Here is a 9,405-nt window from a genome sequence, read left to right as displayed (position 1 = left end):
AATTTTAAATTCTAAAACCCTAGTATTTAGAAAAGTTCAAATTACACCTTTATGGTTTTATTAATTAATTAAGGTGTATAATTAAAAGAGATTTAATAAACTCATAAAGTTTCGGTTTACATTTAATTAAATTGAAAGTATAATTTATTAAATTAGACCACCTAGTATTTTAAAAGTGTAAAATACACCCTATACTATATATAACATTAAAAGTCTAACATTATATATATATATATATATATATATATATATATATATATATGAGTAAAAGTCAGTCTTACCGTTGGTAGGCCTCATTCACGAAGTTGGTCTATAAGAGGTGTTTAAGGTAATTGCCTATAAAATGGTGATTGAATAGGTATCAACTCTTACCCACCACACTCTTGACTACTGGAGGGTTGTTAGCCGAATCGGTAGGATAGGACGAAACCTTCCATTAAAAGTATAATGAAGTACAAAGTAACTAAATGCCTTCATAAATTCCCAAATCTAGTTACTTTAGGCAAAATGTGAAATTGTATGCTAATCCAAGGAATGACACTTTGTACCATTGCCGAGACGTTAGTGGAGCGTGTGTGGTTAACTGACACACTAATTTGGGTTTGGCATTATTGGCGAAGGGTGGCTCGATGTTTGTCATAGATCAATAGAGCGTGTGTGGCTATCTGACACATTGATTAGGGGATAGTAGCATTAAGTGCACCATGTAGATTCGTATGGTTATTCACACCTTGGTTGTGATCATCGGCATCCCAGTCGCAAACATGAAGGGCATAATCAAGATTAAACATGCCATTGAAAATGTTCTAGGAATATCAAAAGATCTAGGAGTTTCAATTCATTTAAAACATAAAGTTCATTTTCGTTTTTCATGGTGGAAATTGGTAAATCCTCGTTTACCTACCTTCAAATATTCTGCAACTAGATTGTGGCATCCATCTTATAGGTTTTAGAATATTGTGTTGGATCCTAGCCTTGATGTTTCATTTTGGGTGTTACATCAAGGATTCTTATCAACTGACTTGAATTTTATCCCACTTTGTAGATCTCTGAATCTTACAATGGTCTTCCTAAATCCTTTGGATCAAGCCTTCCAAATGAAGATGACGTTCCAAGATACGATCAAGGAAATGAGAGTCAAGCTTCACTTCCACCACCTCCTCCAACTGTTCTCCCTGACCCAGAAGTTCAAATGCTTGAAAAGTTCAAGCTCGCTCAAGCCCTTTTGGCAAGTAAACACGAAGATGGGAAACCTGTGTGTGAAAACATCTTAGAGATGAAGTCACACATTAATAGGTTAAGGATGTTGGGTGTTGAAATTTCAGGTGAGTTGGCTATTGACTGGGTTCTTCAGTCAATTCCTAAATCATATAGTGAGTTTGTAAGAGAGTACTATATGATGGAACACGACGTGACCCTAATTGATCTCACTTATTTGCTTATAGCTGCTGAATCAGCAATGATTTGGCGTGCTGGTCAAGCAAATTTGTCTGGTGAGTCAAACTCACAAGATTCAATGGACACTAGCAACATTGGAAGTCCATAAAGGACTGAGCATGAGATTGTCCCATGTAATGTGCCAAAGGAGTCCATTTGCTTTTATTACCAAGAGAAGGGGTGTTGGAGACGAAGCTGGCCTGTTTACCTGAGAGATCTAAGAGATGGGAGAGTCAAGATGTATGGCTCTACTTCAGGCAAAATCCATTAACTAACTCTATAAGTTCCTATTTTTTGGTTCTTAATACATGATGTGATAAGATTACATTTTGATGTTTTGCAGGATCGAAGAAAAGAAAGGAAGCTTAAGGAATAAGCGTGCTGAATCTGATCACGAAGAAATGGATTTCGATCGCATGGATTCAAAGATCGGATTTTTGAGCTGCTACTTTAGAGTTATGGTAGATTGTTAAGAAATATGTAATAGCATAGTTTTTCAGTTGAATTGCATTGTAAGGACAAGTTTTTCCGTAAAAAAATAAATTTTGAGTTTTATCTTATTTATTTATCCTTACAATAACGTGTATGAAAAATTGATGTTCGTGTATTTCTATTATTAGCAAAATGGATTTGATTCTTAATTAGGTTATTTGTGGAAGTGTCGAGAGTTTACCAAATAGGGAGAGTTTCTCATCGCCCAAGTTTCAAGTGGATAGAAACTTGGAATCATGCAACGTGTATTGTATGGTGAATGAAAACTTTTCACATTTGGGAAATTTAGACTAATTCTTTGACAAAGTGTCAATTTAAGGGTTAGGATATCGAGTACACTAGGTCGTACATTGATCAAGTCTACCACAAGAGTGACAAAGATATTAGTCATGATTTAGTAAATTTCAATAAATATGGTTATACTTATAAGATTAAGTGTAATTCTGAGTTGATTGAAAGAGTTTCAATCAATAACAGAATGAATAAGAAGAATCAAGTAGGCAGAAAGATAAAAGTTTCTCTATTCTAAGATGAAGGAAGAGTACCATTTATTGTGTTTTATGATAAGTCTTAATGGTTAAGAACCATGTCTTAATTGATCCTCTATGCGAGTCTTAGTGTAATTGCATGTCTAAGAAGAGGAATCGAGAATAGTAGAAATGGTTAAATCAAGAAGTCAATCATTCTTCATTCCAATATCAAGTCTTAGAGTTAAGATTGTGACTTGAGTGAAAAGTCTTAAGTAGGTTCGTAACACTTATCAAGTGTAGAATAAGAAAGATTCTTATTCTTGTACATTTGAAATTGGTAAGTTGTGATGTCTTGGATAAGACAAAGACCAACTAGGACCAATTGAGTGAAGTGTTAAACTTGATAAGAAGCTACACTAACTCTTGAATATTTGTTTTGTCAAGAAATGTTTCTTGAAAAGAGAACCTTATATGTCAAGGAGTCAGTAGGTATCTTAAATATCTTGAAAAGTTTTAAGAACAAATTGAAGAATAAACCTAGTTGATCATCACTAGTGCACGACTTGAGGTTTGTAACCTATCGTGACTGACATACTCTAGTTTCTGTGCCATTCCATTTGATTTAACTATGTATGTGAGTTCTATGAGTCCTCATTTGAATGCATAAAGGCAAGCACCTTGATCAATGGAAAGTACATTGATACGTAAGGGTGAGCTACTTAACAACATAGAAGCAATGGTGGGAACTCGTGCTGCCATGAGGCAAGAAATTAAGATTGAACAAGTTTAGTCCATATGAGTTGGTTTTGTCACAAACATTATCTTATGATTGTTGTTATGACCAATTTACAAGGATAAGAACACATACGCTATAAAATCTAAGTGTCACAAGATTTCTCTCCATCATGAAAATGGTTGTGAGGAAATGCTTTCACTAATGGATATTTTAAGGAGATAGCAGTTGTGTAAATTGTATTCTCAAATTCGATTATGATTACGACATCCCTCTTCATAGTTCGAATTGTGAGATTTGGCAATTAGTCTGAACATTTGGGACTTAGTAACATAAGTTCTGAATCTTTTTAGACACATATGTATGCTTTCTAAGGCAAAAGTGTATGAAGTTAAGAAGCTTAGATAAAGGCTTATCAAAGCATCATGTATTATAAATATGAACTTAAGGAATTCAATAAGCGTTGTCTTCTGGAAGTTCCATTGTTTTCTGAATACATGTCAACGTTAGTGGGAGCATAAGTGTTATGCCAATAAGGAAATAATCATCATGTTAGTGGGAGCATCATTATTATGGTAAGTATTGCAAGTTAGAAATATTAATTATAGAAAACAAGAGTTATACTTTGCAAAGTTTCAAGGGTTGAAAAGTTGTTTTTTCTATAATTAAGGGAGAGAATATTATACTTCATTTCAAATCTAAAGGCTTAGATTGTGGAATTTTAATCAAATTTAGTCAAATATATATGAATGTTGTGCTGGAATGGTTCAACATGACGAAGTTCTATATATGGAAAGGATAATTTCATTCTCAAAATTTGGTTATGATTATGGCATCCCTTTTCATACTCAAATTTGTGAGAACATGGCAATTAGAAATATTGTAGCAAAAGACTGGTAAAGTATCACATCTTTATGTAAAACATTATGAATCGTGTCATATACGCTTCGGGTATATGATCGATTGCATATGCTATAATGTTTGATTGTTCTAAAATTTTCTAAATGATTAGCGCATTAAGAGGGAAAAGGGACTAGAACGGTTTCTGACTAAAATAATCAAACAACTATAAAAGGACGATCTAAGGTTCGCCAAGGATTTATTTCTTGTGAGTAGTTGGAAGTATAGTGTTGGATGGACCATATCGACATTATTATGAATACAAACGATTCTATTAAGAATGAGTTGTCATATGGCAAATATGGAAATCTTTCAATATTGGGAGTTGGAAATTAAGAATTTATGTCTAGATTAGAAATTTGTTATAAAAAAAGGATGTTCAAAGGAATGTACTTTGAGTGAGAGACATCACGTCTATAGAATTGTTTTGTAACGATTTCTGATAGAGAACCTTGTATTTTCATTGGCCAAGTCTTGGTGACTTTTGTGCTATGACTTTATAAAAGGATCATTGCATAAAATGTTAGAATCTAACATATTCTAGTAGTGGCAAGAACCTTGTATGCTTACACTATCGTTAAAGATTAGGAATTGTTAAATGAGCATCATTGGAAAAGTTTTCAATTGAACTATTTCACAAAACATGGACCATAGGAAACATAGTGTGGATGCTCGGAGCATGGGAAAACTATTGTTGTAATTCAAGTAATCAGTTGATTTTCTGAAACGGTAAACAATGAATAATGAGTAAACAATATGGTGTTTAAATGAAAGTGTTGTATTTACACTCAAAAGGTTTGGGGCAATATAGGATTAAATATTATTATTGTGTTTCAATCTACATGTTTAGACTTCCAGAATAACTGGGTTATTCGAATCTCCATATTCGGTCATACGTTGGAAGTAGGTATGAAGCAAGGCTATCATGAATCTGTATGTAGATTGTCTAGAGTGTTTAGACATAGCACCAGTTTGTTGCAGAGTTCATGAGTGCTTTGATAAGATTAGAGTATTAGATTAAACCCACACTCACGTGAATCACTTAATAGATTTTATCACGAGTGATTATGAGACGATAATATTGTATATTCTAGAAATCGACACATGTGAGTTGTTATTCGCTGGTCATTTTTATATTGATGATAAGTAAATGCACCACTAACTTGGTGTTATAAAACTTATTGTTGTGTGTGATTTGATGACTAAGTGCAAGAGAGCATTTGAGTCGAGGTTTATCCATTCCTTTTACCCAAAGTGGGATAAAAGTGATATCTGTGGGCCCCTCGATGATTTAATGATGATACCTAAGCGCTTGGCCAAGCCGGGACTAAGTTGATGTGTTCAATTGTAGTCTGTTGTCAGTCGTCATAAATCAGAAGTCGGGAAACAATATAGAGAGAATGATTGAAATTCATGTCTTGTGTCTATACGATATCTTGAGAATGGAGGAGTATATGATCCTTTATCTAAAGGACACATGTATCTGATATGATCAGAGTTGACAACGGCTTTTGAAAGCTACGATTGCGGATCAAGTTCTGAAGTTACGCAAAATAGTTATTAGACTTATCCAAGTGGGAGACTGTTGGATTAGTGTTTAAGTCCATAACTATTTTGGTATGTACTTGACCCGATTATGAGCATGGTCCTTTTGGATTTCCCTCACCATAGCAATATGTAGGATGAATTAAAGAGAGAAAGGTTTAATTATGATTTATTAATATATTATAAGAATAATATATTAACGGGGAAATCATAATGTTTAATTAATATTAGTCAAGAATTAATTAAGAATTAGTTTTGTGGCTAAAAGAGATTAATTAAACTTAGGGGATTAGAGTTGTAATTATAAGATAATTTCAATTCCCTATGGATCACCTAATAATATATAGGTTGGATGAATTTTATGGGAAGCCCATAAGGAATTCATCCAAGGGATATCATTAAAGGAGTCCATGGGCTTCTTAGGGCCTAAGTAGTCAGATTAGTGTTTCCTAAGTGCAAAACCCTAATAGCCTAAGTATATAAGAAACCCTTAGGCACCAAAAACGTGGCAAACACTTGGATTAGGGTTTCCATCCATTTTTGGTTCCTACTCTCACTTCTCTCCTTCATCAAATTGCTTAGTGGTGTTTTTGACTCCATTAGAGGTGCAACACTTGAGGCACTAAGCTTTCGGTACCTAAGGATTAGATTGTTAATTCTATATAACAATCAAACGTTAGATGTAAACCCTATTTTTTGTTAATATGATTAATTGTAGGCTAGATCTAAGGTTTATAGCTTTGGATATTCAATTGCATGTTCATTAGAAAAACTAGATCCAAAGGCTATTAGGGTTTTCATGTACACCATAGGAATGATGTATTGCTCGAAACCCATAACGTTATTCATTGGCTAAGTCTAAACATTTAGCATACCCACACTACTATAACCGTTAATCTTCAAAGCAAGATATATATATATATATATATATATATATATATATATATATATATATATATATATATGTATAGATCTACATGGGGTTGATATCCCCACCTGCAGCTGCTAGCTACAATCTCGACTGATCACTTGAAGCATGTGATAAGTGTCTATCAATCATTACTACAACGTCCAATGAAGCGTTGTAGGCAGTAAATTCAATCAAGTAGCTCAGTTATAGGACTTACTAAAAAGATTTACTAGAATATATATCTCTCTCACTACAACCATGAGCTTGGTTGCTTTCAAAACTATTTTTTAGTATGTAATTAGTTTGTAACATAACTGTTTGGTTTTTAAGGATATTTTAAAGGTTTTTTACGACCACAGTTTAAAGTATGGATTTACTTATACAAAAGATACATTTTGGCTTTTAAGGATTTATTACAAACACAGTTTTAAGTATGGATTTACTTATATAAAAATACATTTTGGCGTTCAAAGACCCTTTGCAAATACAGGACTAACTATTGTTATACATACAAAGATAATACTTTTTAGACTTTTTAAAAGTATTACAGTTATTAGCAAAAAACCTGTAACACTCACCAACATTATGTTGACCCTGTAAACTATATGTATTCTCAGGAAATCACTAAACATACATTCAAGACGGATTGGATTACAGGTGTCTTAGGTGTTATTTCTTTTTCTTAAAAAACCTCTTCAAAAGTCTTATTGTTGCGCGGCGTAGTACACACGCATCACTTTTTGTCCCGCACGCAACAGTTTGTTTTTCGGTAGTCTTCGGGGCTTAAAACCACTGCCTGTGTGCTTCTTGGTGAAGCACTTTTTGTACCTCTTCCACCTCTTCACATGTAACAACACGATATTTTTCAAGTCAATGTAACAATCTAAAGTCAAGTATTATAACCTATTTTTGAAATAATAAGAATAGCATCAAAAATGAATTGTTAAAAATTCTCAATTGGGATATATAAAGTGATAGATATCATAACAAGGTTTTCAGAAATATAAAGAACACTAAAATCCGAGTTATAACGAATAAGTTATGACCAATCGAAGATCCGCAACAAAACCGGTAAAACACTGTTAAACATAAAACGCGAAATTTCAATAAAATACTCTTTAGCCTTAGGTGTCTAAATGAAAGTCGTAGATATTATTAAACCATAAATGTACATAAAAAGAGAATGTCCAAATTTGACTTTGTATGAGCAAGTTATGATTTTTCCGAGTTTCGGATATAGCAGTAGATAGTTAAAAACTCGAAATAGAGATGGAGCTACTTTTAGCCGGCATAACCTAAAAAAGAATAGAAGCTCTCGAAAATATTAGTGCATGGTAAAAAGATAGACGAAAACGGATGTCGTATGAAGAAGTTATGAATTTTTAACGGACTTTTCAAGTCCCGACCTGTTAAAAATATAATATTAAAAATAATGTTAGAATTAGCCGACGGAGTCTAAACGAAAGTTGTAGAGCATAATCTCATCTACGCGTGGATATCAACAACGTCAAAAACGGAACTCGTATGTGAGAGATATGAATTTATGAAGTTCAGGGCACTAACTTCGAAATATGTCAGAGTTCACATCGTGAGTACAGTGTTCATGACGTGAAAAGTAAGATTGACCCTTCCAGAGTAAGTAGATGGATGATGCAAGCCATGAGCGAATCAGATGAAAAATCATGACGTGAGTTATGCAAAACTCACGACGAGAGTTTCGAAATTGACCCTATATATAGAAATTTAGGCCTTCCGACTTTCGTTGCTGAAATCCATCCTCTCTCCTACTTCTACACACTGTTAAGCCCCTCTAAACCACCCGAAGCCCCGGAAATGCCTCTAGCACACAACGCGAGTACCGACGCCCCGAATCTCAAGAGACACTAACTTATTTCCAATTGAAGTGTTGCCCGCGTGAAGCTCGTTTCTTCACTAGAAGCCCATGGTTACGTCAACAAAGATCATTCCTAGAAACGAAACGCTTCCCGATTCACCACTTACCAAGTGAGTTCATACCCCTAACTTACTTTTTAAAGGATTTTAAATGCTTTTATGGGGAGGGAGGGGGAATACACGTAGAAAACCTTATAGTTGTATAATCAATCACATGTGATTTATAACTATCAAATCAAATGGATCTCTTACACTTCAAACTGTGTTATCAAACATGCTATTTCAAAAAAAAATTATAAACTGACATCAAGTCATCGATAACCATTCAAATGGTTAAAACTCTTTATCAAACTCTTATAAAGTTATATATTGTCAAAATCATGTCTATATAGATATAGTTATATAAATGAGGTTGAAGGGGCTTAGGACTGATAACTTACTTTATTTCATGTTCCTTGTTTGGTTGTGGACTTATGGTATCAATTGTTTGTCTGAGGGTCATTTGAATCTTACATATATATTAATTATATGTGTATAGATATAAAAGTTCTTATATCAGTTCAACACCTTTGGTGAGCAAAAGTGTACAAACATACTTAGTCATTCAAACAACATTACTAGTAAACTATAATAGCTATAGTACTACTACTCATTATTTCTAGTACAATGAAACATATAAGAGCCAGTTCATACATGAGTCAGTTCAAACATACTAAAATAAGAAACAGGGAGGAACATTCTATACAAAGTGAACATACAATACACTAGAACAAATAGAACATACTATACAAATACAAGAATACTATAACATTAATGTGAGCCACTACTTCATGGCATGGCAATATACTTGTCACACCCCCAAACCAAGTATGGCGGAAACGTTCGGGGGTGGAGGACTTCATGTACAGTATCACAACAACGTGTATAATAGTGCTCAAAGTAAAAACAACCACCATATATATAATTGCAAAAGTTACACCAAAGTATATGTTTACATGTTTCAAAAGCAATTACATTATGATGAC

This window comes from Lactuca saligna, chromosome 7 (assembly GCF_052625555.1).
Source record: "Lactuca saligna cultivar CGN05327 chromosome 7, ASM5262555v1, whole genome shotgun sequence".
NCBI lineage: Eukaryota > Viridiplantae > Streptophyta > Magnoliopsida > Asterales > Asteraceae > Lactuca > Lactuca saligna.
The sequence above is the reverse complement of the archived record's forward strand: the minus strand, read 5'-3'. Positions refer to the sequence as shown.